Genomic DNA, 27,799 nt, shown 5'->3' on the forward strand with positions numbered 1-27,799 from the left:
TATATACAGGGAGTACCAGAACCAGATCAATGTGGAGCTATATACAGGGAGTACCAGTACCAGATCAATGTGGAGCTATATACAGGGAGTACCAGTACCAGATCAATGTGGAGCTATATACAGGGAGTACCAGTACCAGATCAATGTGGAGATATATACAGGGAGTACCAGTACCAGATCAATGTGGAGCTACATACAGGGAGTACCAGTACCAGATCAATGTGGAGATATATACAGGGAGTACCAGTACCAGATCAATGTGGAGCTATATACAGGGAGTACCAGTACCAGATCAATGTGGAGCTATATACAGACAGCCAGTACCAGATCAATGTGGATCTATATACAGGGAGTACCAGTACCAGATCAATGTGGAGCTATATACAGGGAGTACCAGTACCAGATCAATGTGGAGCTATATACAGGGAGTACCAGTACCAGATCAATGTGGAGCTATATTCAGGAGTACCAGTACCAGATCAATGTGGAGCTATATACAGGAGTACCAGTACCAGATCAATGTGGAGCTATATTCAGGAGTACCAGTACCAGATCAATGTGGAGCTATATACAGGGAGTACCAGTACCAGATCAATGTGGAGCTATATACAGGGAGTACCAGTACCAGATCAATGTGGAGCTATATACAGGGAGTACCAGTACCAGATCAATGTGGAGCTATATACAGGAGTACCAGTACCAGATCAATGTGGAGCTATATTCAGGAGTACCAGTACCAGATCAATGTGGAGCTATATACAGGAGTACCAGTACCAGATCAATGTGGAGCTATATACAGGGAGTACCAGTACCAGATCAATGTGGAGCTATATACAGGGAGTACCAGTACCAGATCAATGTGGAGCTATATACAGGGAGTACCAGTACCAGATCAATGTGGAGCTATATACAGGAGTACCAGTACCAGATCAATGTGGAGCTATATACAGGGAGTACCAGTACCAGATCAATGTGGAGCTATATACAGGGAGTACCAGTACCAGATCAATGTGGAGCTATATACAGGAGTACCAGTACCAGATCAATGTGGAGCTATATACAGGGAGTACCAGTACCAGATCAATGTGGAGCTATATACAGGAGTACCAGATCAATGTGGAGCTATATACAGGGAGTACCAGTACCAGATCAATGTGGAGCTATATACAGGAGTACCAGTACCAGATCAATGTGGAGCTATATACAGGGAGTACCAGATCAATGTGGAGCTATATACAGGGAGTACCAGTACCAGATCAATGTGGAGCTATATACAGGAGTACCAGTACCAGATCAATGTGGAGCTATATACAGGGAGTACCAGTACCAGATCAATGTGGAGCTATATACAGGGAGGACCAGTACCAAATCAATGTGGAGCTATATACAGGTATTACCAGTACCAGATCAATGTGGAGCTACAAACAGGAGTACCAGTACCAGATCAATGTGGAGCTATATACAGGGAGTACCAGTACCAGATCAATGTGGAGCTATATACAGGAGTACCAGTACCAGATCAATGTGGAGCTATATACAGGAGTACCAGAACCAGATCAATGTGGAGCTATATACAGGGAGTACCAGTACCAGATCAATGTGGAGCTATATACAGGGAGTACCAGAACCAGATCAATGTGGAGCTATATACAGGGAGTACCAGTACCAGATCAATGTGGAGCTATATACAGGGAGTACCAGTACCAGATCAATGTGGAGCTATATACAGGGAGTACCAGTACCAGATCAATGTGCAGGGGTATGAGGTATTTGAGGTAGATATGTACATAAAGGCAGGGTAACGTGACTAGGCATCAGGATAGATAATAATAAGAGTAAAATAAAGAACAGAGTAGCAGCAACAAATGATGAGTGTAAAAGTGTGGATTAACCACAGTGGATAGAGCAGGGCTGGATTAGGGGGTCGATGGGCCAGCGCCCGCTTTGCCTCTCCACTACAGGGTCTGTTTGACAAGGCCGAGTCCCTATCTTAGGCTACAGTGATCTACCTTATCCCAAAGGGCACCTTATTTCCTATATAGGGCACTATTTTTGGTCAGAGCCGTATGGGCCCTGGTTAAAAGTAGTGCACTAAAAAGTGAATAGGGTGACATTTGGGATGCAGCCTAACACTGCAAGGGGCTTTGTGGCATATCATGATTTATTCCTAAATCACACATCCCACTGGCAACAAGTCAGCCCATTTATAAACCAAGCCGTTGTTTGAAAGTTATCTAAGACAATATATTTCCTCTCTGTCTGTAGTAGAGCTTGGCTTGCCACCGAAGTACAAAGCGGTGTGAGTCTTTATTGCTAAGGGTTGTGTACTCTGGCAATGGCGGATGCACCAAATGTGTTACCATCAAAGGGTCCTGTGTGTGTGTATTCACCCAAACAAACACTTGTGTATATCTCCCGATCATAAACCCACAAATACAGATACTGTACATCTGTGCACAGTGTGCTGTTGTGCCCATACAGGATAGATTGGGCTGCTGGTGGAAAGATCTAGCTTGTCGATAGACTGATAAAATGACCCAGAGGGCCGGAGTGTGTTAGTGTGAGAACTGGGGCAGTGAGAGGTTGACACCGTCTCATTCTGCTACCCTGGTTCCTACCTGCCAACACCACCCTCACCACTTTGACAAGGGTCTATTCTGCTATCTTTATTTTTGGTTTGCTTGTTTTAAGAATAACACGTGGATATAATGTGATGCTTTCAGTAATGCTGTCTAGACTATTTTTTGTTTGGTTGTTTCAGTCTACACAGCCTCGCTGAAAGCATCACACTATTATATCCAAATGTGTTATCCTTGTTATCCTTGAAACAACCAAACTAAAAAGAGTCACGATGAAATCATAGTAAATCAATAGAGTGAAATCTATTGGGGCTGGAGATGCAACGCTAATCCCTCAATCAAATGGCGTACTATCTGACCTAAGTCAATGGGCCTAGAAATGGAAAAACTTAAAACAAGTCCAAACATTTTGCATTGTGAACAGGGGTCTTATCAGAGACCAGCCAGCCAGATTGTGGATGGGTTGGGAACAGACAGATTCTCTACTGGTAGATTCCTCTGTTGTTACCAGAGTTCACAGTCAGAATACACTGCTGCTATCCACACAGATCAATGGATCATTACACTAGGTACAGGAAAGTGGAGGGGCCTAGACTAGACTGAAGAGATGCATCTTCTCATTCTAACCAAAGAGGCCATGTCTCCTGCTCTAGCCATCTACAGCTTCAGCTACACCTACAGTTGAAGTCGGAAGTTTATACACACTTAGGTTGGAGTCATTAAAACTCGTTTTTCAAACCACTCCACAAATTTCTTGTTAACAAACTAGAGTTTTGGCAAGTCAGTTGTGTCATGCACAAAGTAGATGTCCTAAGTAATTTTCCAACAATTGTTTACAAACAGATTATTTCACTTATAATTCACTGTAGCACAATTCCAGTGGGTCAGAATTTTACATACACTAAGTTGACTGTGCCTTTAAACAGTTTGGAAAATGACCGAAAATTATGTCATGGCTTTAGAAGCTTCTGATAGGCTAATTGACATCATTTGAGTCAATTGGAGGTGTACCTGTGGATGTATTTCAAGGCCTACCTTCAAACTCAGTGCCTCTTTGCTTGACATCATGGGAAAATCAAAAGAAATCAGCCAAGACCTCAGAAAAAAAATTGTAGACCTCCACAAGTCTGGTTCATCCTTGGGAGCAAAACACCAGAAGGTACCACGTTCATCTGTACAAACAATAGTACACAAGTATAAACACCATGGGACCACGCAGCCGTCAGGAAGGAGACACATTCTGTCTCCTAGAGATGAACGTACTTTGGTGCGAAAGGTGCAAATCAATCCCAGAACAACAGCAAAGGACCTTGTGAAGATGCTGGAGGAAACAGGTACAAAAGTATCTATATCCACAGTAAAACAAGTCTGATGTCGACATAACCTGAAAGGCCGCTCAGCAAGTAAGAAGCCACTGCTCCAAAACCGCCATAAATAAGCCAGACTACAGTTTGCAACTGGACATGGGGACAAAGATCGTACTTTTTGGAGAAATGTCCTCTGGTCTGATGAAACAAAAATAGAACTGTTCTTTGGCCATAATGACCATCGTTATGTTTGGAGGAAAAAGGGGGAGGCTTGCAAGCCGAAGAACACCATCCCAACCGTGAAGCATGGGTAAGGCTGCATCATGTTGTGGGGGTGCTTTGCTGCAGGAGGGACTGGTGCACTTCACAAAATGGACGCCATCATGAGGGAGGAAAATTGTGGGTATATTGAAGCAACATCTCAAGACATCAGTCAGGAAGTTAAAGCTTGGTCGCAAATGGACAATGACCCCAAGCATACTTCCAAAGTTGTGGCAAAATGGCCAAGGACAACAAAGTCAAGGTATTGGAGTGGCCATCACAAAGCGCTGACCTCAATCCTATAGAACATTTGTGGGCAGAACTGAAAAAGCGTGTGCGAGCAAGGAGGCCAACCAACCTGATTCAGTTACACCAGCTCTGTCAGGAGGAATGGGCCAAAATTCACCCAACTTAATGTGGGAAGCTTGTGGAAGGCTACCCGAAACATTTGACCCAAGTTGAACAATTTAAAGGCAATGGGACCAAATACTAATTGAGTGTATGTAAACTTCTGACCCACTGGGAATGTGATGAAATAAATAAAAGCTGAAATAAATCATTCCCTCTACTATTATTCTGACATTTCACATTCTTAAAATAAAGTGGTGATCCTAACAGACCTAAAACAGGGAATTTTTACTAGGATTAAATGTCAGGAATTGTGAAAACTGAGTTTAAATGTATTTGGCGAAGGTGTATGTAAACTTCCGACTTCAACTGTAGATCATCTGTCAACTGCTCAAGTCAGCAGTGTATTCAACAGACTACAACTGTCAAAATGTCTTAGCCAGCCTCTACTGAAATATAAGCCCATCACAGAATAATCTCTCCATAATAATCACAATAACCTCTGAGTTATCCCATGAAGTATATTTAAAAAATATATATATGTAAAAAAAATTCAGTCACATTTACGATGTACACGGAGGGTTGTGTTCTGTCAGAAAATTGTCTTATGGCAGAGCCCAGACAGTTTAAGTGGTCAATTATTTCCCAGGTTTTAAATGCCAGAGTGTGCCAAAGGGAATGCCTCATTCTAACAGTGTCTATCTGGAACACTGTCCTCTGCACAGGAGGTTGGTGGCACCTTAATTGGGGAGGACGGGCTCGTGGTAATGGCTGGAGCGGAATGATATCAAATACATCAAACACATGGAAACCATGTGTTTGATGCCAATCCCTTTAGTCCGTTCCAACCATTATTATGAGTCATCCTCCCCTAAGCAGCCCCCACTGCTCCTCTGCTCTGTTTCCCTTTAGAAAAGTCAGGGTGACACCATCCTCACAGAGAGGTTCAGCTAGCTCTGTAGCTCTCTGGGTTCACTGTGTGGGTAGATAACAGCAGTCATTAGTTAGTGCACCAAGAGACTTCATTGACCTTCATATGTCTGGGAGACAGTCTTTCACTCTAAAAGCATGAATTACCGTTACACTGTTACAAAGCATCGGGTGAAGTTGCTCTGGTACAGTGCAGTCCTTTTTGATGTGTCATCCCGAGGCAACGGAGAATGATCATGCTGCAGACTTTGTCAGTGACCGGCCAGTCTGACACTCAAGGGCCAGCTCATGGCATTTCAGTCAGTGAGTCAGTATCCCTCTGCAGGTATACAAGGTCCTATAGCCTCAACACTCTGAATTAACTGCACGGACCGAGCTGAATTGTATTAGGCCATAGTAGTGATTTTTCTACACTCTTAGAAAAAAGGGTTCCAAAAGGATTCTTCGTCTGTCCCAATGGGAGAATCCTTTTTGGCTCCAGGTAGAACCCTTTTTGATTCCAGGTAGAATCCTTTTGGGTTCCATGTAGAACCCTCTGTGGAAAGGGTTCTACCTGGAACCAAAAATGGGTTCTTCAAAGGGTTCTCCTATGGGGACAGCCGAAGAACCCTTTTAGGTTATACATCGCACCATTTTTTCTAAGAGTGTACCCTTGTTGCTCGCCTAGCTGGGGTGCATCTGAAATGGCAACCTATTCTCTTTATAGTGCACTACTGACCAGGGCCCTTCCATAGTGTGTGTGTGTGTGTGTGTGTGTGTGTGTGTGTGTGTGTGTGTGTGTGTGTGTGTGTGTGTGTGTGTGTGTGTGTGTGTGTGTGTGCGTGCGGGTAAGTGAGGCAAGGGAAGGGAAGGCAGTTTGTCACCCTCTGTATTATCCTATAGCCTCAGCACTCTGAGACAATGCTGTCAGCTCTTATGTAATGTTACCTTGAGAAAGGACCTGAGTGCTGAGCCAGTTGGACTAGCTACTTCCACTAGGAAAAGAGGGAAGGAGGGATATAGAGTGATTAATCCCCCAGGGAGACACAGCAGCATAATGCAGGTGTGACAAGATGGAGGGACGGCTGATGGAAGGACGGCTAACGCGTAGAGAAAATGTTGCAGATTTAAAGCAAATTCTCTGCAATTGTACCCATTTTACCATGGGTTGGAGAGAACATTTGCAGTTTGAAAGCTAATTTAAAGGTGCAGTATGTAGCTTTTCTGGTAGGCTGACATAATTCACATAGAAATGTGAGTTATAGATCTGTCATTCTCACTGAAACAAAGTCTGAAAAGTTTCAGATCTGTTCTGTGCGCTATTTCTATGCATCACATTCTTAAGTTTTGCTTTTGGTCTTTTTACTTCTCGGTTTTGTACACCAGCTTCAAACAGCTCAAAATATTATATTTTGGCATATTTAAAAAGACATTTCACAGCGTTCTAGGTGTTACAATGATTTTCAACACTATACTGTGCATTCGGAAAGTATTCAGACCACATGACTTTTTCCACACTTTGTTACAATACAGCCTTGTTCTAAAATAGATGAAATAAAAAATCTTCCTCAACAATCTACACACAATACCCATAATGACACAGTGAAAACATGTTTCTCGAAATTTTTGCAAATATATTGAAAAAATAAAAAACAGAAATACCTTCATTACATATGGATTCTGACCCTTTGCTATGAGACTTGAAATTGAGCTCAGGTGCATCCTGTTTCCATTAATCATCCTTGAGATGATTCTACAACTTGATTGGAGTCCACCTGTCGTGAATTCAATTGATTGGGCATGATTTGGAAAAGCATACACCTGTCTATATAAGGTCCCACAGTTGAAAGTGCATGTGTGAGCAAAAACTAAGCCGGGAGACGGGCCTTGGTCAGGGAGGTCACCAAGAACCCGATGGTCACTCTGACAGAGATGCAGAGTTCCTCTGTGGAGATGGGAGAACCTTCCAGAAGGACAACCATCTCTGCAACATTACACAAATCAGACTGTTATGGTAGAGGGTCCAGACGGAAGCCACTCCTCAGTAAAAAGCACGACAACCTGCTTGGAGTTTGCCAAAAGGCACCTAAAAGACTCTCAGACAATGAGAAACAAGATTCTCTGGTCTGATGAAACGCAGATTGAACTCTTTGGCCTGAATGCCAAGTGTCACGTCTGCCACCATCTCTACGGTGAAGCATGGTGGTGGCAGCATCATGCTGTGGGGATGTTTTTCAGTGGCAGGGACTGGGAGACTAGTCAGCATCGAGGCAAAGATGAACAGAGGAAAGTACAGAGAGATCCTTGATGAAAACCTGCTCCAGAGCACTCAGGACCTGAGACTGGGGCGAAGGTTCACCTTCCAACAGGACAACAACCCTAAGCACACAGCCAAGACAATGCAGGAGTGGCTTCGGGAAAAGTCTCTGAATGTCCTTGAGTGCCCAGCCAGAGCCAGGACTTGAATCTGATCGAACAACTCTGGAGAGACTGCAGTGACATTCCCAATCCAACCTGACAGAGCTTGAGAGGATCTGCAGAGAATAATGGGAGAAACTCCCCAAATACAGGTGTGCCAAGCTTGTAGCATCATACCCAAGAAGACTCGAGGCTGTAATCACTACCAAAGGTGCTTCAACAAAGTTCTGAGTAAAGGGTCTGAATACCTATGTAAATGTATTATTTTTTATACATTTGTACAAATTTCTAAATTTCCAGTTTTTGCTTGATCCTTATGAGCTATTGTGTGTAGATTGAGGGAAAAAATGATTTAATCAATTTTAGAATGAGGCTGTAATGTAACAAAATGTGGGAAAATACTTTCTGAATGCACTTTCTTTCATATAAACTGAAATTAGGCGAACCATTCAAATTTTAGCAACCAGGAAATTAAGGGGTGAATTCTGCCCATTGTACCTTTAATGCAAATCTACTCATTTTGCCATGGGGTTACCCGGATTGTGGTGGAGATAACATTTTGCAGTTTTAAAGCTAATTACCTGCAATTCTACACATTTTGCCAAGGGTGGAGAGAACATTTTGCAGCTTAAAAGCTAATTTCCTACGCATTTTTCCATGACCTATGTCATGTTCATATGGTATCTGAATGAGACTAACAAAATCAATGGAGGCCCGATGTAGCTGAAATGGGCTAATTGAGGGGCTGTCAGTGACTGACAGAACAAGAAGAAAACTGCTGATGTACAACCAAATTTCGAAATTGCACCTTTTGTACGTTAATATTTTAACTCTCAGGGGAGGGGGGCACTCAGTTTCCACATGTCACTTATTTGTTGGGCTGGCCCTGAGATATAGAATGCAATTTCCACAAACCCTTGATGGAATGACAGCTTTAGTTATGTTTCTAGCTACAGTACATGTTTATTTAGACTAAGCGCAAACTTTCGAATCACTGGCGTTTTCCAATTTGCGGAGCAGTCGATGCCTCATATTTTCAATAAAAGGGTAAAAGAGTACAGTACATCCAAACAATGCAGACTACAATATAGGTTCATTTGTTTCAATGTTATCTCATATTCTGCTGAGCTTGCGGCTATCATAATATAATGTTATGTAATTCATTTCAGCGTCTGCTTCCCTTCTCTCCCCCTAAGCCCTCCCAGGTATGACCTTTTTTTTCAGTAGATGTTCTACAGTAGTGAACAGACAACACAACAAGGGGAACCATACTTGGAATTAATTTAATCATAGGCTTCAGGTGCTGCAGCACAGCACGAACAACATACTCCACTATACACAGACAGGTTAACAAAAGCAGTTAAAATGTTACAAAATCACAAACATAGCTTAAACCAGCATCAAGAGAAATTCTATGGTAAAGGAATTACACTGAGACTCAGATTCTTCACCTTAAAATGTATGCCAAACAAAAACATTAATTTCAAACTTTAACAAACCATACAACACTGAGTGTACAAAACATTATGAACACTTCCTAAAATGTAGTTGCATCCCACCTTTTGCCCTCAAAACAGCCTCAATTCATCAGGGCATGGAATACAAAGGTGTCGAAAGCGTTCCACAGGAATGCTGGCCCATGTTGACTCCAATGCTTCCCATATTTGTGTTAAGTTGGCTGGATGTCTTTTGTGAGGTGGACCATTCTTGATACACACGGGAAACTGTTGAGTGTGAAAAACCCAGCAGCGTTGCAGTTCTTGACACACTCAAATCGGTGCGCCTGGCACCTACTACCATACCCCGCTCAAAGGCACTGAAATCTTTTGTCTTGCCCATTCACCCTCTGAATGGCACACATACAATCCATGTCTCAATTGTCTCAAGGCTTAAAAATCCTTCTTTAACCTGTCTCCTCCCCTTCATCTACACTGATTGAAGTAGATTTAATAAGGGAACATAGATTTCACCTGGTCAGTCTATGTAATGGAAAGAGCGAGTGTTCCTAATGTTTTGTACACTCACTGTATATGCATATTTTTTTATTTAACTAGGCAAGTCTGTTAAGAACAAATTATTATTTTACAATGATGGCCTACCCCAGCCAAACCCTCCCCTAACACAGACAACACTGGGCCAATTGAGCGCCGCCTTATGGGACTCCCAATCACGACCAGTTGTGAGACAGCCCGGGATCGAACCAGAGTCTGTAGTGATGCCTCTAGCACTGAAATGCAGTGCCTTAGACCGCTGCGCCACTCGGAGCAGCGGGTGAACAATTTGAACAATTTACGCAGTAATGAATTTCCTGGAAAACTGTACATCTGCATAGTTCTTCCTGTAAATGTGTTTTGTAAAATCTTTGGAAGATTAGTCCTTGTGCATAGAGTTCTCTGGTTTGTTAAACTTTGAAATCAATGGTTCTTGTTCGGGTATACATTTTAAAGTGAAATATCTGAGTCTCAGCCTAATTCCATTTTCATGGAATTGCCCTCAATTAGACCATTCTGCTGAATCCTTTCATGTCCTCATAACATACTCATCTCTCTCTGTGAGGCAGGGTGGCTGTACCGTACAATTAGCCAGACAGTACAAAGGCCATGGACGGTGACGCATGAGAGGGCCTGATCTGCGTCAGGCGCTGGCCGCCATCTCTACCTCTCTACAGGGTCCTGGAAGGTGTTGTTAGTGGAACAGGAAGTATAGAGAGAGAGAGAGAGAGAGAGGAGAAAAGGATGAGAGAGAAAGAGATAAAGAGAGGCACACTCTGTGCCTCTAAAAAAAGGTCTGTCGCAGTATTGAGTGGGTGGGCTTCACCAGAGAGACACATAACCAACCAGCAGCCTGAGGTACTAGTGGCCTTAAATTATACAAAGACACACAAAACACCGCTATACATAACACTGAAAGAATATGGAGGTAGTGCCTGCGTGTGAAGTGACTGACTACTCGTCCCTGGTTCCTTGGTTCTCCTCAGGCAGAAATAAGAGTGAGATGGAGGAAGAGCGTGAGTGAGAGAGAGAGCGAGAGCACATTATAGCTCCTGGTCTTCCTCGAGGCGTTCCATTGATCAGCACCACGGAGGACTGACTTTTTTGGAATCCATATTTTATACATAAAGAAGCAGCACCAAGCTAACTGAGCTTTTTCAATTTCAGTTTCAATTTCTCTCTCTACTGCCATAATAAAAATAATAATGATAGTGTATTTTATTTACAAAGTGCATTTCTGGCACTCAAGGCTAGCTACCATCACCCAAATCACTATCACCTTCACTCTCTCTCTACCGCCTTTTCTCTCTTCCCCGTCTCCCTCTGACCCTCTCTGACCTCCAGTGTACTGTAGGAGATGTGAGTACCCTGCTATGGAGGCATATGTCAGTCTCTACTGTCTACTGTTTACTGCACAAACTATTGTATACCAGGTAAATAAATGGCAAAAGGTCCTGATTCTGACATAAACGAAGCATAATAGAGGAAGACTAAGAGCCTGTCCCAAATGGCACACTATTCCCTTTAGAGTGCACTACTTTTGATCAGAGCCCTATAAGCCCTGGTCAAAAATAGTGCACAATAGGGAATAGGGTGCCATTTGGGACGCACAGAGGTCAATAATAATGCGTGAGTAATCTATCAATCTACACAGACGGCATTTAAATAAACCATTGATTTTGAATAGGAGAATCAAGGATGAGCATTGGGTTAATATGCGGGCAACAACAGTTTGCGTCATAACATCAGTGTCTGTGTCATGGCGATAAACAGTCCTTTGTGTGACACAAACCTGTCCCCTAACAACAACAGTACAGTAACAATACAATGACCGTATGAACTGAGAAAATATTGCTTTGGAGAAGAAAAAAACTCTACCCGAGAGGAGAGACGTCATCTGTTGTCAGATATGAACGGTGTCATTATCTGTTCTTCTATTCCAATCTGAGTACAGAGCTTTCAAACGGCAGGGGGCAACCATTAGTCCAGAGAGGAGAGAGAGAGGAGAATATAGAGGGAGGGGAGGGATGAAAGAAAGGAGAGAGAGGGGGAAGAGTAGAGAGAGACAGAAAGAGGGAGGGAGGGAGATAAAGGAGAACACACAGAGAGAGAGAGAGAGAGAGAGAGAGAGAGAGAGAGAGAGAGAGAGAAAATGGGGAGAGAGTATGCCCTTTTCCCTCACGCTCCCTTATCCTTATCCTTAGTTAGCAATGCAATCACTCATCCTGTACTGAACCACACTGGCAATAGATGCCTCACACAAGAACACACACAAACGCAACATCTCCATTGCAGGCAGAGGAGTGAACTGTGAACAAGCAGGCTTGAATAATTAAACATTATTTTACAAAAATAGAAATAAAGTAGAGAACACAGTATGTGACTGCCAGCTTGTAAACCTCTGCCAAAACAATCACTTTACCCAGTAATTTAAGAAGATATATATTTGAGAGGATATGACTTGGCAATTACCCCAGGAAGAGTAGCTGCTGCTTCTGCAAAAGCTAATGTGAATTCAAATAAGCAAATAAAGAAACAATTATAGTTATCTTAAATGGATTAGCACTCCTGTTCTTCCTGAAAACACAACAGAATGTGTAAACATTCTTTCTGTCTGGCATGACTGGAAGCCTATAGTCTGAATCTAAGGGTGGGTTTGGGTAGCTACATCCAGAGTGTCTGCTCTACTCTGCACAGGGCATTTTGTAAAGTCTGAATCTGAGGGTGAATGAGTGCCGGGTGGTCGTGCATGTGTCCACTCTGCCTCTCCCCAACGTATTAGCCCTGAGAGGGAGGGAAGGAAGACAGGGCGAGGCTAGCTTAGGCGAATGTGACAGTGACAGGCTGCAAAGTAGCAAATATATATATATTTTTTTACCTTTATTTAACTAGGCAAGTCAGTTAAGAACAAATTCTTATTTTCAATGATGGCCTAGGAACAGGGGCAGAACGACAGATTTGTACCTTGTCAGCTTGGGGATTCGAACTTATAACCTTTCGGTTACTAGTCCAACGCTCTTACCACTAGGCTACGCTGCCGCCCCAAGTTACTGTATTTCATATTTCAGTACAACTACTGTAATCCTAATACAGTATCAAAGCAAGCACTGTGTAATGACACAGTAAGATACTCTATAATTGACTATTATACTGTAAAAAAAAAAGTCAATTCTACTGTAATCGTAATGAATGAATGAATATAAATGAAATTAATTGGGGTGAGATTTTACAGTATTTTACTGTAATTACATGGGATTGGTGCAAGCAGATTGGCTGCTAGGCAATGTGTTAAAACATTACAGTATATCAATTAATATTTGGTGTTTTAGATCACTTGCACTTCTAGAGGCCTTAACAAGGGCTCCGAAACTGGCAGCAACTACAGGGCAAAATGCTCAACCATTAAAAGTTTAAGAGATAGCTGCCACTCCAATCTGTCCCCTATACATTTGAAAATAATGGGCCCCCATAAAGTCTTGTTAATTGTATTTTTAAATCACTGTATGCCTACTAAATCATTGTGTGCGTTTATTTTATGAAAATCTGCAAATATATTTTTTATAATTTTACCTCTTTTTGCTCAGTCTGATCATGTGGGCGTGCTGATACAAATTTGAATATATTTACATACATAGCCCTGATAGGTTTGGGCTCCCGAATGGCGCAGCGGTCTAAGGCACTGCATCTCAGTAGTGCAAGAGGTGTCACTACAGTACCTGTTTCGAATCCAGGCTGTATCACATCTGGCCGTGATTGGGAGTCCAATAGAGCGGTGCACAATTTGCCCAGCGTCGTCTGGGTTTTGCCGGAGTAGGCCGTCATTATAAATAACAATTTTTTCTTAACTGACTTGCCTAGTTAAATAAAGGTTAGACTCTAGTCTAGAGCCTACCCCGCTTACCCCTTCAAAGTAGGAGAATACATGTAGTGCCTTCAGAAAGTACTCAATTTATTACATTTAGATTGTGTCACTGGCCTACACACAATAACCCTTAATGTCAAAGTGGAATTATGTTTTTATTACAGATTAATTAAAAATGAAAAGCTTAGTATTCAACACCTTTTTTTATGGCAAGCCTAAATAAGTTCAGGAGTAAAGATTTGCTTCACAAGTCACAAAATAAGTTGAATGGACTCACTCTGTGTGCAATAATAGTCTTAAACATGATTTTTTTTTAAATGAGGATTACCTCCTCTCTGTACCCCACACATACAATTAGGACCTTTCAGATACAGGGCCTTCGGAAAGTATTCAGACCCCTTGATGATTTTTTCCACATTTTGTTACATCACAGCCTTATTCTAAAATTGATTAAATTGTATTTTTTTTCCCTCATCAATCTACACACAATACCCCATAATAACAAAGCATAAACAGGTTTTTAGAAACGTTTGCAAATGTATTACAAATAAAAAACGAAAGTATTCAGACCCTTTACTCAGTACTTTGTTGAAGCACCTTTGGCAGCGATTACAGCCTCGCGTCTTCTTGGGTATGACGCTACAAGCTTGGCACATCTGTATTTGGGGAGTTTCTCCCATTCTTCTCTGCAGATCTTCTTAAGCTCTGTCAGGTTGGATGGGGAGCATTGCTGCACAGCTGTTTTCAGGTCTCTCCAGAGATATTAGATCGGGTTCATGTCCAGGCTCTGGCTGGGCCACTCAACGACATTCAGAGACTTCAAATCAAATCAAATGTATTTATAAAGCCCTTCTTACATCTGCTGATATCTCAAAGTGCTGTACAGAAACCCAGCCTAAAACCCCAAACAGCAAGCAATGCAAGTGTAGATGCACAGTGGCTAGGAAAAACTCCCTAGAAAGGCCAGAACCTAGGAAGAAACCTAGAGAGGAACCGGCACAGCCAGTCCTCTTCTGGCTGTGCCGTGTGGAGATTATAACAGAACATGGCCAAGATGTTCAAATGTTCATAGATGACCAGCAGGGTCAAATAATAATACTTGTCCCGAGACTTGTCCCGAAGCCACTCCTGCATCGTCTTGGCTGTGTGCTTAGGATTGTTGTCCTGTTGGAAGGTGAACCTTCGCCCCAGAATGAGGTCCTGAGTAATCTGGAGCAGGTTTTCACCAAGGATCTCTCTGTACTTTGCTCCATTCATCTTTGCCTCGATCCTGACTAGTCTCCCAGTCCCTGCCACTGAAAAACCTCTTCACAGCATGATGCTGCCACCACCATGCTTCACCCTAGGGATGGTGCCAGGTTTCCTCCAGACGTGATGCTTGGAATTCAGGACAAAGAGTTCAATCTTGGTTTCATCAGACCAAAGAATCTTGTTTCTCATGGTCAGAGTCCTTTAGGTGCCTTTTGGCAAACTCAAAGTGGGCTGTCATGTGCCTTTTACTGAGGAGTGGCTTCAGTCTGGCCACTCTACCATAAAGGCCTGATTGGTGGAGTGCTGCAGAGATGGTTGTACTTCTGGAAGGTCCTCCCATCTCCACAGAGGAACTCTGGAGTTCTGTCAGAGTGACGATCGGGTTCTTGGTCACCTTCCTGACCAAGGCCCTTCTACCACGTTTGCTCAGTTTGGCCGGGCGGCCAGCTCTAGTAAGAGTCTAGGTGGTTCCAAACGTCTTCCTTTTAAAAATGATGGCCACTCTGTTCTTGGGGACCTTCAATGCTGCAGAAAAGTTTTGGTGCCCTTCCCCAGAACTTTGCCACGACACAATCCTGTCTCAGAGCTCTACGGACAAATCCTTCGACCTCATGGCTTGGTTTTTGTTCAGACATGCACTTTTAACTGTGGGACCTTACATAGACAGGTGTGTGCCTTTCCAAATCATGTCCAATCAATTGAATTTACCACAGGTGGACTCCAATCAAGTTGTAGAAACATCTGAAGGATGATCAATGGAAACCAGATGCACCTGAGGTCAATTTTGAGTCTCATAGTAAAGGGTTTGAATCCTTATGTAAATAAGGTATTTCTGTTTTTTATTTTTAATACATTTGCAAAAAATTGAAAGCTGTTTTCTCTTTGTCATTATGGGTTATTGCAAGTAGATTGATGTAGATTTAATACATTTTATAATAAGGCTGTAACGTAACAAAATGTGGAAAAGGTGAAGGGGTCTGAATACTTTCCGAAGGCACTGTATCTGTAAGGTCCTTCAGTCGAGCATCGAATTTCAAATACAGATTCAACCACAAAGACCAGGGAGGTTTTCCAATGCCTCACAAAGAAGGGCACCTATTGATAGATGGGTAAAAAAAGGCTGACATTTAGTACAGCTGACACTTTGAACATGGTGAAGTTATTAATTACACTTTGGATGGTGTATCAATACACCCAGTCACTACAGAGCTATAGGCGTCCATCTTAACTTTGCCCGAGAGGAAGGAAACCAATCAGGGATTTCACCATGAGGCCGATGGTGACTTTAAAACAGTTACAGAGTTTAATGGCTGTGATAGGAATGACAGAGTGAAAAGAAGGAAGCCTGTGCAAAATAAAAATATTACAAAACATGCATGCAGTAAAACTGCAGAAAATGTGGCAAAGAAATTACATTTATATCCTGAAATCAAAGCGTTATGTTTAGGGCAAATCCAACACCTCTTCATATTTTCAAACATGGTGGTGGCTGCATCATGTTATGGGTATGCTTGTTCTCAGCCAGGACTACAGTAGGGAGTTTTTTAGGATAAAAAGAAACGGAATAGAGCTAAGCACAGGCAAAATCTTAGAGGAAAACCTGGTTCAGTCTGCTTTCCAACAGACACTGGGAGACGAATTCACCTTTCAGCATGACAATAACCTAAAACACAAGGCCAAATATACACTGGAGTTAATTACCAAGACGACATTGAATGTTCCTGAGTGGACTAGTTACAGTTTTGACTTAAATCAGCTTGAAAATCTATAGCAACACTTGAACATACCTGTCTAGCAATGATCAAAAAACCAACTTGACAGAGCTTGAATAGTTTTTAAACGTTGAATGTGTCCAGGTGTGCGAAGCTCTTAACCATAAAGACCAGCTGCAATCAAAGGTGATTCTAACATGTATTTACTCAGGAGTGTGAATACTTATAAAAATGAGATATTTAGGTATTTCATTTTCAATAAATTTGCAAACATGTTTTCACTTTGTCAATATGTGGTATTGTGTGTAGATGAGTAAGAATAAAACAATATTTAATCAACCTGTGTAATAAGTCAAGGGGTATGAATACTTTCTGAAGGCACTGTACGCAAATAAAAGATTACTAGTAATTAATTGGTCAGAATAATCAGATCAGATTGTAATGTCATGATCTGGGCAAAAAACTACATCCCATCTGAACAGGCTGAAATTTCAGGCATTTAATTTTTTTTCAAACAGCTCTTACACCAAAAGGGCATTATCATCATTTTCACAATTTCAGAGTGTTATTTCGACCATGGAAAATGGTAGACGTGTGTCACTTACTCAGGTACTGTAAGTAACTCAATTAAAGCTAAGTATCTTCAGGTAAGTACAATTATTTATACAGGGATAACAAAAATGAGAACACCGTATGACTCGACAGCAAAACTACAATTGACAAAAAGTGTCAATTACAACTAGCATTCTAGAATGTAAAACAAAACCCACAAGCCCAAATAAAGTGGACATGAGCTGCTGCATGATCTCTTAAAGAGACAGTATCCAATAACAAAAAAGCATGAGACAACAAACAATGAGACAACACGAAACATCATGAAACAACTGAAACAAATAATGAAACATGAAGTAATTCAATAAATGTCTCATACTTCAAATGTAGGCAAAATCATAAATTGGCTACCATACCATGTACCCACTTGTGGTCAAAAGGTTTTTGGCACTCCAAAAATATTGTATGGTACTGTATTATGTTGGGTGGAATTACACTACCATTTCAAATACAGCAATTATTTCCCTACCTGTAACGTCCGTCGTTAAAGGTAGACCAAGGCGCAGCGTGAGTTGGGTTCATCTTACTTTATTTTAAACGTGAACCAGCAAAACAATAAACAATACAACGAACAAAAAGCTATGCGTGCAAACACATGCAACGCAAAGACAACTTCCACAAAAGACAGGTGGAAAAAGGGCTACCAAAGTATGGCTCCCAATCAGAGACAACGATAGACAGCTGTCCCTGATTGAGAACCATACCAGGCCAAAAACCAAAGAAATACAAAACATAAATAGGGAACATAGAATGCCCAACCCAACTCACGCCCTGACCAAACCAAAATAGAGACATAAAAAGGAACTCTATGGTCAGGGCGTGACACTACCAACAACATTTTCCCACAATGCACCATAATTTACAGTATTCTGCAGTATAATGCTTTCACACTATTTCACTGAAGATAGCCAAAATTACTGTATAAATTACAGTTCTGTTACAGTGTAATAGCATACACACACATACAAACACATGTACACGCTCATTGAGTTAATAATATGTAAATAACTTCATAATAACTGTGTCACTGTTTCCTGTGACCCTATTTAAGGTAAGGTGAAATAAAGAACAATGCTGATGCCCATGTATTCAGAATTCTGGCAGCTACTTATTTACACAGCATGTACTTTGCTACCCTCAGTTTTCAATAATAATATACCTGCACACACAGCAAGGGCACTTCCTCCTATTTAAACCTCACAGCGCTCCACAGCCAATGAGCCCATTCACATCAAGAGGTAACATGAAAGAGAGTTCCTCGACTGGCAAAATCAACAAGATGCTACTGCGACTGCAGACGTGGGGGGAGAGACGGTGGGGGGGCAAAGTCCCACAGCATCAACATTTAAAGGGACAATATTTTACATTGCTCAGTTCACAAGTATATGCTTGTCTAGACCTGGCAGGCTTTCACAATCTGTAGCTGGAGGGTGTGGTGTGTGTGTGGGGGGGGGTGTGCATGACGTGAAGGTAGACTCTAGGGAGGATGAGAAAAGAATCGAGAAGAGAATACAGATTGGAAAGATGGGTGTGGAGGAGACAGCAATATGAGGAAAGATTGGGGAGCGAGAGAGGAGACTTGAGATGAGAGGGGGATGGGGAGACAGGGAGGTGGCTGACAGACAAGGTATAGGACCTGCGTAGATGGATAGACAGAGGGGGATGACGGGGAGGGGGGGGGAGAAAGATGGAGTTGCGAGGACCCTCATTAGCCCACGAAAGGCTAGAACATTTAGCTCCCTGCTCTCCTGTTATATCTTCCTCTCTTCCCTCTCTCCTCTCATATTTCTTCTTTTCTTCTCCAGAAATATCCCAGGGTGAGCTGAGTGGGTGGGTGAGAGATGGAGAGAGAGAGAGGGTGTGAGATAGTGTAAGAAAGAGCGAGAGAGCGATTGAGAGAGACAGCATAGATGGTCAAAGTGGGTGAGAGATGGCCATGGTAACACTAGATCCTGGGGGAGAAGTATGGGTGCTGCTCAATGATGCATCTCCCATAGATAGAAGCACAACAATATAACGTTAGGATCCCTCAATCAACAACGAGGGATATGAGCATTCAGTATGCATGTACAACCTGCGTTATTATGAAGAAAATCAGTAAACACACAAGAACAGAGCTGAGACCCCCCACCCCCCCTCACACACACTGCTACGCGGTGGGAACTGGCGTGACTCAGAACCTGATTGGTGTGAAGGCCCCATACCTGGGCCAAGGTGACACAACAGGAACAACCACAGAGCCACAGCAACAGAGAACAGAGGGAAACAGACATCTGCTAAACAGGTCCAAAACACTGACAAAAAACAGGCTACTGAAAAGACCATTTCTATTAATATAAATAAAACAGTCCATTCCCTCCCCTATTCTCCACCCAGACTCTCAGAGTTCCCTGTATCCAGCTCACCTTTGTCAGTCCCAACATCTTGGCTTCCCAGGCAATTAAATAATCCTGCACCATAGTAAGGAAGATCCAAAACAAAGGAAAGAGAGAGGGAGACTGAGGAGGAAAGAATGCTGAAGGGGTAGAAAAAAGAGAGGGGTGAAAAAGAGGTAGGGAAAAGAGGGAAAGAGAGCAGGAGAGGTAAAGCGTGGCCCAGACAAGGCGAGAGCTCTCCTCAGTTTGAGCAAGCAGCGAGGAAAGAAAGCACCAGGTGTCAGCACACACACACACACACACACACACACACACACAGAGAGAGGCGTGCTGTGCACATGTACACACACACACATTGGGGCGCGTCGCGTGCATATACACACACACTCACCGGCAGACAGGCACTCTCTCCCTCCTCCCCCTTTCTCATTCTGCTCTCTGCTAGCAGCAATAACTCCCTCTCATCCTGCCTCCAGCTCTCTGAGTCAGGGCAGACCTCCTTAACCCTTTCGGTACCAATATCCTTGCTAAACAGATCCTCATTCTAGATCCAACATTTTTATTAGTAAATTCTTTGAAAAATAACAGATTAATAATCATTTAGAAATACAAAGACAACCAAGCGATATGTGTATGTGTGCTGTAATTCATTCTCATTATTGACACAACTATTCTGAAAGAAAGGTGCTGAATATGTATGGACAAAGACAACCAAGCGATATGTGTATGTGTGCTGTAATTCATTCTCATTATTGACACAACTATTCTGAAAGAAAGGTGCTGAATATGTATGGACAAAGACAACCAAGCGATATACAGTATGTGTGCTGTAATTCATTCTCATTATTAACACAACTATTCTGAAAGAAAGGTGCCTGTGCATAGGTCTACATGTGTGTAGTGTCCTAAAATGTCTGCCCATCATATGAACAAGCAACCCCTCTGCACCAAATCAGCTAGTTTTTCCTACGGTGTATACTTTCTCCTGGGAGAGACCTCCCTAGCTACTCTTCTCTTATTGCACTTTCTATCTTAGGGCACTCAGATATAAACATACAAAAAAAAAGGAAGGAGCCACAGTATTTTATGTGGGTTTCAGAACTTATCTCAAAAGAGGATAAACTCATGCATATTGAATAGAATAAGAAATTCATAAAATAACAAACCAACCAACCAATCATCACCCAGACGTCATCATTATTGGTCTGTTGGTGGATCAGGATCTATTTCTGGGACTCTGAAACCAGCAGCAGTCTTATCAGTGCTCAGGTGTTGTCAGAATGAGTTATTCCTGCTACTGTGACTATCTGACTGCTCCATTTCACACACACGTTCAAACATCAGGCTATGAACACCTGAAGGCTATGAAGGCCTCTAATCAATATGTCAACATGGCACATGAAATAAGGGCAGAACACAACGCAGAATGCAACACGAGGTGACACGCTAACTGCCAACACAATAATAGGTTTCACATTTCCACTGTGCATTTGGTAGAGACACTGGAGAGAGAGAGGGAGAGATGACAAGAGGGGAGGAGAGATGGCATTGTTTTGTTTGTTGTTCTGGAGTGATAGAGAGAGAAGAGAGGAGGGGAGTAAAGAGGGGAGGAGATAGATGTTCTTCTGGAGTGATAGAGAGAAGAGGAGAGAGCATAGGAAGAGGTTAGACCAGAGCTGTTTTACCCACGCACTGACTGCCCACTGTACTGCAGGAACGAGAACGTTCCATTCGGACAACTGAACAGACCCTTTGTTATAGTCCATCTTTGTTACCACGATGAGTGTTTCCTATCGGTCTCGAAGGACCATGAAACTTGAAGGAACATGAAAAATAACATTATAGGTGGAGAGCAACAGACCCATTATGGCTGGTGGGGAGCAACAGACCCATTATGACTGGTGGGGAGCAACAGACCCATTATGACTTGTGGGGAGCAACATTATGACTGGTGGGGGGCAACATTATGACTGGTGGGGAGCAACATTATGACTGGTGGGGGGCAACATTATGACTGGTGGGGAGCAACATTATGACTGGTGGGGAGCAACATTATGACTGGTGGGGGGCAACATTATGACTGGTGGGGGGCAACATGACTGGTGGGGAGCAACATTATGGCTGGTGGGGAGCAAAATACCCATTATGGCTGGTGGGGAGAAACAGACCCATTATGACTGGTGGGGAGCAACATTATGGCTGGTGGAAAGCAACATACCGATTATGACTGGTGGGGAGCAACAGACCCATTATGACTGGTGGGGAGCAACAGACCCATAATGACTGGTGGGGAGCAACAGACCCATAATGACTGGTGGGGAGCAAAATACCTATTATGACTGGTGGGAGGCAATATTTTGACTGGTGGGGAGCAACATACCCATTATGACTGGTGGGGAGCAACAGACCCATAATGACTGGTGGGGAGCAACAGACCTATTATGACTGGTGGGAGGCAATATTTTGACTGGTGGGGAGCAACATACCCATTATGACAGGTGGGGAGCAACAGACCCATTATTACTGGAGGGGAGCAACATTATGACTGGTGGGGGGCAACATTATGACTGGTGGGGGGCAACATTGGGACTGGTGGGGAGTACAGACATTATGACTGGTGGGGAGCAAAATACCCATTATGGCTGGTGGGGAGCAACAGACCCATTATGACTGGTGGGGAGCAACATTATGGCTGGTGGGGAGCAAAAGACCCATTATGGCTGGTGGGGAGAAACATTATGACTGGTGGGGAGCAACATTATGACTGGTGGGGAGCAACATTGGGACTGGTGGGGAGCAACAGACCCATTATGACTGGTGGGGGGCAACATTATACTGGTGGGGAGCAACATACCCATTATGACTGGTGAGGAGCAACAGACATAATGACTGGTGGGGAGCAACATACCCATTATGACTGGTGGGGGGCAATATTTTGACTGGTGGGGAGCAACATACCCATTATGACTGGTGGGGAGCAACAGACCCATTATGGCTGGTGGGGAGCAACAGACCCATTATGACTGGTGGGGAGCAATATTTTGACTGGTGGGGAGCAACATATACTGGCAACATTATGACTGGTGGGGAGCAACAGACCCATTATTACTGGAGGGGGAGCAACATTATGACTGGTGGGGAGCAACAGACCCATTATGACTGGTGGGGAGCAACAGACATTATGACTGGTGGGGAGCAACATTATGACTGGTGGGGGGCAACATTGTGACTGGTGGGGATCAACAGACCCATTATGACTGGTGGGGGAAACAGACCCATTATGACTGGTGGGGGGCAACATACCCATTATTACTGGTGAGGAGCAACATTATGGCTGGTGAGGAGCAACATTGGGATGTCAGACCCATTATGACTGGTGGGGGGCAACATTATGGCTGGTGGGGAGCAACAGACCCATTATGACTGGTGGGGAGCAACAACTTCAAGACCCATTATGGCTGGTGGGGAGAAACATTATGACTGGTGGGGAGCAACATTATGACTGGTGGGGAGCAACATTGGGACTGGTGGGGAGTAACAGACCCATTATGACTGGTGGGGGGCAACATTATGACTGGTGGGGGGCAACATACCCATTATGACTGGTGGGGAGCAACATTATGGCTGGTGAGGAGCAACAGACCCATTATGACTGGTGGGGAGCAACATTATGGCTGGTGGGGAGCAACAGACCCATTATGGCTGGTGGGGAGTAAAAGACCCATTATGACTGGTGGGGAGCAACATTATGACTGGTGGGGAGCAACATTATGACTGGTGGGGAGCAACATTATGACTGGCGGGGAGCAACATTATGACTGGCGGGGAGCAACATTATGACTGGTGGGGAGCAACATTATGACTGGCGGGGAGCAACAGACCCATTATGACTGGTGGGGAGCAACATTATGACTGGTGGGGAGCAACAGACACATTATGACTGGTGGGGAGCAACATTATGGCTGGTGGGGAGCAACAGACCCATTATGACTGGTGGGGAGCAACAGACACATTATGACTGGTGGGGAGCAACAGACACATTATGACTGGTGGGGAGCAACAGACACATTATGACTGGTGGGGAGCAACAGACACATTATGACAGGTGGGTAGCAACAGACCCATTATGACTGGTGGGGGGCAACATTATGACTGGTGGGGAGCAACATTATGACTGGTGGGGAGCAACAGACCCATTATGACTGGTGGGGAGCAACATTATGACTGGTGGGGAGCAACAGACACATTATGACTGGTGGGGAGCAACATTATGGCTGGTGGGGAGCAACAGACCCATTATGACTGGTGGGGAGCAACAGACCCATTATGACTGGTGGGGAGCAACAGACACATTATGACTGGTGGGGAGCAACAGACACATTATGACTGGTGGGGAGCAACAGACACATTATGACAGGTGGGTAGCAACAGACCCATTATGACTGGTGGGGGGCAACATTATGACTGGTGGGGAGCAACATTATGACTGGTGGGGAGCAACAGACCCATTATGACTGGTGGGGGGCAACATTATGACTGGTGGGGAGCAACAGACACATTATGACTGGTGGGGAGCAACAGACCCATTATGGCTGGTGGGGAGCAACAGACCCATTATGGCTGGTGGGGAGCAACAGACCCAATGTGACTGGAGGGGAGTAACATTATGACTGGTGGGAAGCAACAGACCCATTTTGACTGATGGGGACAAACAGAAGGGGTTTTGGTGGTGGATATGACAGTTGTGGGGGCATAGAAGGGGGTTGAGGGGTGGAGAGGTGAAGGGGCGCCAAAGAGGTGGTGGAGGGGACAGGGGTGGATACATTCCAGACAACAATGGCTGACTCAAAGTAGGTCACTAAATGATGGCACATGGTGAGCTGGCCAGGGCAACAGAGGTAGAGTACCTTCAGAAAGTATTCATACACCTTGGCTTATTGCACATTTTGTTGTTACAGCCCGAATTCAAAATGGATTCAATATTTTTTACTTTCACACATCTACACACAATACCCCCTAATGATGACAAAGTGAAAACATGTTTAGATATTTTTGCTAATTTATTATTGAAAATGAAATACAGAAATATCTACAAAGAGATTAACCTGGAAAGGGGCCCCTCTGACAGCTAGTACGGGGACACCGCTCACCGCTCACAAACAGACCCCACAGAGCCCCAGGACAGCAACACAATTAGACCCAACAGAGAGTACACAATAGCAGAATACCTGACCACTGTGACAGAGCTGCACTTCCTAACATCCTGACAAATGTATGACCTCATTAGAGACATGCATTTCCCACAGATCACATAGATCCTCAAAGAATCTGAAAACAAATTCAACCTTGATAAACTCCCATGTCTGTTAGGCGAAAAACCATAATGTGCAATCACAACAGCAAGATGTGTTGCCCGTTGCCATGAGAAAAGAGCAACCAGCGGAGCACAAACAACATTGTAAATTCCACCAATACTTATGTTAATAAGGCATTTCTGTACTGTGTGTAGATGGATTAAATTAAACAATTCTCAGCAATTTTAGAATAAGGCTGTAACGTAACAAAATGTGGAAAAAGTCAAGGGGTCTGAATACTTTCCAAAGGTACTGTATCTCGCCACCCTCTCCTCTGACGTTTCTGACCTTCAGAGGACATTCTGTTTCCAGCCGCCATTCTGTTTCCAGCCGCTTTGTTGACATGATTGCCCGGTGATGAGGCCAGGTGAGGTTACAGGTGCCTAGTGATAAGGGCATCACTAAGCGCATGTTTCCACCGAGAGAGATGGGGTCGATTGTTTTATACCTTCGGAGGGCAGCAGCGTCACCTGTGCTTTATCACCTTGGGTGCCCAGTGATGAGGTCATCGGCGACCAATGAGGAGGTTACGTGGTGGAGTCCACCCTGCTGTCACTGACTGCTCTCTCAAGAGTGCTAGATTACACCTGTGGGCCACCCACACAATAGCATATTGATGGTGGATGCTGTACTTAAACCAAAATAGAACTCTAGCTTTAGAAGATAATAAATAATTGTGTTGTTAATATTGTGATACTGAGAAGAGCTTTAAAAAAAAAAGTCCAAAAACTAGTGGTCTACGACATAAGGCATTGTAAACATGGCTAATCTCCTTCTCTCATCTGATGACAGCAGAACAACCCTGTGCATCCTGGACCAACAACAAGACTAGCTTCAGTTAGGTAGGGCTGTAGCAGTTCACTGCCTCTGTCTATACAGCCCCCTCACACTACTGAATGCAGATGAAATGTCAACAGCAGACAAAGGTTGCCCCTCAAATGGCACCCTATTAGGGATGTGACAAATGGACAAATGTTCTTAACATTTAAACTGGCATTTAAAAAAAATGGTTTTGTTTTTTTGTTAAAACAAAGAAAAAATATAGCATAAAAATCCATTTTTCTTAACGTTAAGGATCCCATCTTTGTTTAAACATTCACACCCCTATTCCCTAAATAGTGCACTAGGCCTGTTCAAAAGTAGTGTACTCCATGGGGGATAGGATGATTTGGGACTGAAATAAACCTTAACAACATGCTTTAGCCCAACCTACTGTAGGAGAAGATCCAGTACATTAGACAGACAAGGCATTGCTGTCGTCCTTAGTTACAAATGTCAGTGTTTCCCTTTCCACAGCTGTGCTGCACCATATTGACTCATTACTTAGTTTCCCCTTCACTGGCTACAGACACTGGCTACAGATACTGTCTGCATCCCAAATGGAACCCTATATGCCATTTGGGATACAAGCCATAGTTTCTAATTCATTAGCTACAGAGTACAGATGCTGTTTACATACCAGTTTAATGTACATGTTTATGGCCATTAGATGAAAGAAACATGATAGGAGAACTACTGTAGGGCATGTCTGAGTCCCAAATGACACCCTATTCTGTTTAAAGTGTACTACTTTTGACCATGAGCATTGGCCAAAAGCAGTGCACTATAAAGGGAATAGTTTGCCATTTGGACACTGAATATTCTTTATACAAGATCTGCTTACTAACAATAATATAAGTGTTCATGGAGAGGCCAGTGTTTGAAAGACTGATTATCTAATGCTGCTGGGTCTTTTCAAACCAAAATCATAGGATCAGCTAGGGAGTGGAACACAATGCTCCTTGTGTCATAGGGCTGTTTCTGGACTTTACAACAACACTGCAATTGGAGAAGCGCACAACAGCACTGTGTATGATTCAACCAATTGTCTTATTGTCTTTATGCTGCACAGAGAACGTCTTCATGTTATTTCACCTTTATTTACCCAGGGAAGTCACATTGAGAACCAGGTCTCTTTTTCAAGTGAGCCCTGCTTAATGTATTTGTCACGCCCTGACATGAGAGAGAGGGTTTGTTTCTCTATGTGGTTAGGTCAGGGTGTGGGGTGGGCATTCTATGTTTTTGTATTTCTTTGTGTTGAGCCGAGTATGGTTCCTAACCAGAGGCAGCTGTCTATCGTTGTCTCTGATTGGGAACCATACTTTGGCAGCCTGTTTTTCCTTTGGGTTTTGTGGGTAGTTGTTTTCCGTTTAGTTGTAAGTACCTGACGGAACTGTCGGCTGTCATTTTTGTTTCATTTGTAAAGTGTTCATTTTTGCATTAAACGACAAGATGAACATATTTCACGCTGCACCTTGGTCTACTCATTTCGACACCTGTGACAGAACTACCCACCACAAGAAGACCAAGCAGCATGGGCAGGATGACTGGACCTGGGAGGAGATCCTGGATGGGGCAGGACCCTGGACAAGGCCTGGGGAGTATCGCCGTCCGCAATGGGAGATCGAGGCAGCGAAATCGGAACGGCGATACTGGGAGGAACAGGCAAGAAAGCAACAACGGAAGCCCGAGAGGCAGCGGCAAAAATATTTTGGGGGGGGGCACACGGGGAGATTGGCTAAGGCGGGTTTAAGACCTGAGCCATCTCCCCGTGCTTACCGTGGGGAGCGAGTGACCGAGCAATCACCGTGTTATGCGGTGATACGCACTGTGTCGCCAGTGCGGACTCACAGCCCTGTGCGCTCGGTGCAAGCTCCTCACGGTTGCCGAGCTAGAGTTGGCCGGCAGCCAGGGAGAAGTGCACCGGCTCAACGTATCTGGCCTCCAGTGCGTCTCTTCGGCCCAGGTTATCCTGCGCCTGCTCTACGCACGGTACCCCTC

At 43.6% G+C, this 27,799-nt stretch overlaps 1 protein-coding gene across 4 annotated transcripts in view; it reads right to left on the reverse strand.

Annotated features, from left to right (window-relative positions):
- The window catches only part of tanc2b (tetratricopeptide repeat, ankyrin repeat and coiled-coil containing 2b), a 253,028-nt gene that overhangs the window by 139,103 nt on the left and 86,126 nt on the right, over nt 1-27,799 (reverse strand). Inside the window, exon 1 of one of the 4 annotated variants that reach the window (XM_014179856.2) lies at nt 19,656-19,933. The exons of the other annotated variants lie outside the window; for them this stretch is intronic. The gene's annotated coding sequence lies outside the window, so the exon portion shown is untranslated. Of the gene's footprint in view, nt 1-19,655; nt 19,934-27,799 lie in introns of those variants that run through there. 4 annotated transcript variants of the gene reach the window in all.

The sequence above is a fragment of the Salmo salar genome, chromosome ssa28 (assembly GCF_905237065.1).
Source record: "Salmo salar chromosome ssa28, Ssal_v3.1, whole genome shotgun sequence".
In the NCBI taxonomy this organism is placed as follows: domain Eukaryota; kingdom Metazoa; phylum Chordata; class Actinopteri; order Salmoniformes; family Salmonidae; genus Salmo; species Salmo salar.